The sequence below is a fragment of the Vombatus ursinus genome, unplaced genomic scaffold, assembly GCF_900497805.2.
Source record: "Vombatus ursinus unplaced genomic scaffold, bare-nosed wombat genome assembly UNPS02014798.1, whole genome shotgun sequence".
NCBI lineage: Eukaryota > Metazoa > Chordata > Mammalia > Diprotodontia > Vombatidae > Vombatus > Vombatus ursinus.
Genome location: NW_020954576.1, coordinates 1,942,359 through 1,945,944, shown reverse-complemented (window position 1 = coordinate 1,945,944; position 3,586 = coordinate 1,942,359).

The window sequence follows — 3,586 nt, the reverse complement described above, 5'->3', positions numbered from 1 at the left end:
TGAGGAGTTGAGGATGATACCTAGGTTGTAAGCTGGGGTACCTGAGAGGATTGTGGCACCTTTGACAATAATAGTTAGGAAGTTAGAGAAGTTAGGAAGAGAGGAGTGTTGGGAGGGGAGGGAAGATAAAGAATTAAGTTTTGGACATGTTGAGTTTAAGATGCGAGATATGCAGTTTGGGATGTCGCATAGACAGGAATATGAGACTAAAAGTCCAGAGAGAAGTTAGAGCTGGATAAACAAATCTGAGAATCATCTGTGCAGAGATGATAACCAAATTCATGAGAGATGATCAGATCACCAAGTGAAATAGTATAGCGAGAGAAGACAGAAGGGCTCAGGGCAGAGGTTTGGGCACAACCATGTTTAATGGAAATGATCTGGTTGAAGGTCCATCAAAGGAGAGTAAGAAGAAGCAGTTAGAAAGGTAGGAGAAGAACCAGGAGAAAGCAAAATCATAAAAAAACTAGAGAGAAAAAAATATCATGAAGAGAGTGATCAACAGTCTCAAAAACTGCAAATTAGTCAAGAAGAATGAAGATTGAAAAAAGGCAATTAGATTCGGCGTTTGAGAAATCACTGGTAACTTTGGAGATCTTTTATTGTATTTTTACTTCAAGTTGCAAACCCCGTGGGAAGGTTGCCGGAGAAACCAAAGATTTGTGGAAGTCTTAGATACCAGGAGTCTACTTGGTGCCTCCCTGTTGCCTGAAGGAATGTCTTCTGATATTAGTAGGCAAGTCTATGATGATACAGCCTTTCTGAGATAGTTGGGAGTTCCCTCTCTAATATGAAATCTGAATCTCTTCCTCATCAGCCTCAGGAGTGGGTTGAAAACATACAGATAGAATGTCTCAGACTCCTCAACAACAACTCACCATAACTTACTGCTTCAAGATTTACAAAATGCTTTCCTCACAACAAATCTATGAAGTTAGTGATGAAAAATGATCATATCTATTTTGCAGGATAGAAAACAGGCACAGATAGATTCTGTCGCTTGCCCAAGATAAGTGTCAGAGTTGGGAATCACAGTGAGATCTCTTGACTCTGAACCCAATTCTCACTGTACTATGCTATGCAGGCTTTAATTTCCATGACCTATATCTCCATTTGGCTTAATCCACCCACCAGTATGGCCACACAATAGACCCCACCTCATCACTCAGAACTATGCAACTCCTAAGATCCTGAAATCTGAAATTCCCCTCTCTGACCACAACTTCCTGTCCTTCCACATGTACCAATCTCTCACTCCCATGGAACCCAAACATCATCTTCAATATGACTTCTGGTTCTTCTCTTTCTACCTAGACTCCCAGTCCCTAATTCAAAATTCAGGTTCCATTTGCCTCCCTATCCTGTCCTAATCACATACGTAATCCCTTTAATGATTCACTAGTAAATTGTAACCCAAGGAGTAGTTCTAATGTTACAGAACTGTGAACTTCCTTTTTCCTTGAAATCACACCTGCCTACTCTGCTTAAAAGCATGTTTCCTCAATCTCCACCTCTCAACCCCCACCTAAAATCACAGAATCTCAGGCCTAAAGGACATCTCAGATGTTATCTGGTCTAACCACCTGATAGTACAAAGGAGGAAATTAGGGCCTAGAAAGGGGAAGTGACTTAACCAAAATCACAAAGTGGTTTAGGGGCAGAGGTTTCCTGGCTCACAGCTAGCTCAGGGCTCTTTGACCTATGACCTGTTTGTTTTGAATAAACGATAAAGGAAAAGGGGATAGGGACAGCATTTGTAATTTCATTGCATAGTAACTAGATACCTGGCCTCAGAATCCAGAAGACCTGTGTATGAGGTCTTGACCTACTGGTTGTGTAACCTTGAGGTCAGACTATGTTATCTCTCAGTGCTCTGGGCAACTCTCTAAGATCAGAAGTTATAAAGACAGCAATATAATATCACATACTTTGGTCAGCCTTCTTCCAAATAACAATAACTACTAAATCCTGTACCCGATGTAAGAATATTTTTTTTAAAAAAAAAAAAATTTATGAGCTACTTTTCTACTCCTTAGCCAGCACCAGATAATTTTGATAATTACTGCCTTACAATATAGTTTAAGACCTGATACCGCTAAACCTCCTTCCTTTACATTTATTTAGTTTCTTTGATACTCTTGACTTTTTGTTCTTCAATTTTATTACATTGGCCTTGTCTACCTATGAATAATTTATATTTCTCCAATTATTTAAATTTTCTATAGTTGCTGGGTTTGTTTTGGCAGATGAATTTCCAGATATTTTATTCTGTCTAGAGTTATTTTAAATGGGGTATCTCTTACTATCTCTTCTTGCAGGGTTTTGTTTGTGATATATCTAAAATTATTGTTTCAACTAACTTTTTAGTTGTCTTTGGGATTTTCCAAGTATATCATCATACTGTCTGCAAAAAGAGATGGTTTTATTACCTCATTCACTATTTTGATTCCTTCTATTTCTTTTTCTTCTCTTATTGCTATTCTAGGATTTCCAATACAATATTGAATAATATTGGTGACAACGGGCATCCTTGTTTCATACTTTTGTACTAGGAAGGCTTCTAGCTTACCCTCATTACAAATAATGCTTGCTGATGGTTTTAGATAAACATGCTTTTTTTATCAACTTAAGGAAAAACCCATTTATACCTGTATTTTCAAATTTTTTAATAAAAATGAATGCTATATTTTATGAAAAACTTTTTCTGCATCTATTGATATAATCATATGATTTTTTCTTTTATTATTGTTATAATCAATTATGTTAATAGTTTTCCTTATGTTAAACCCTCCCTGCATTCCTGGTACAAATCCCATTTGGTCATTATGTATAATCTTTGCAATTTATTGTTAATCTTTTAGCTAGTATTTTATTTAGGATTTTTGCATCCATATTCATTAAAGAAATTAGTCTACAATTTTCTTTCTCTGTTTTTGCTTTTCCTCATTTTATGTATCAGTACTATATCTGTTTCATAAGAGGCATTTGGTAAGATCCTTTCTTTGCTTATTATTCCAAATAACTTATTTAATATTGGAATTAGTTGATCTTTAAATGTTTAATAGAATTCACTTGCAAATCCATCTTTTTTCCTGGGAAGCTCATGTATGGTCTGTCCTGCTGCCTTTTAAAATTATCAGACAGATAACACAAAAATGAGAAAATAATTTTGATTTCTTTAACATTATCAATACAGTTTATGTGTAAAATCCTTAATTCAATTTTGAGACCTTATTACATACTCAAAGCTTGAATTTCCATTATAAATAAAATTGAAAGTCAGTCATATACATTTGTATATAGTTCTTAGGGAAAACAGTCTAATCCTATTGCTTTCTCAAAATTTTCTATTCCATTTATTTAGAAAACTTTTTACATTACATCTTGGTCCTATAATTTTGTCTAATCATTTTCCCTTTATCTCATCCTTACATTATAATTTCACCACAAATATAAGTTAAAGTTATAAGATATTCATACTTGTATACTATTACAGTAACTCAGAGATGTTCTAATATCAATCTATTATTTAATAGATTTAGTATTGCATTTACAAAACTAATGGATTATAGAAATTTGCTATAAA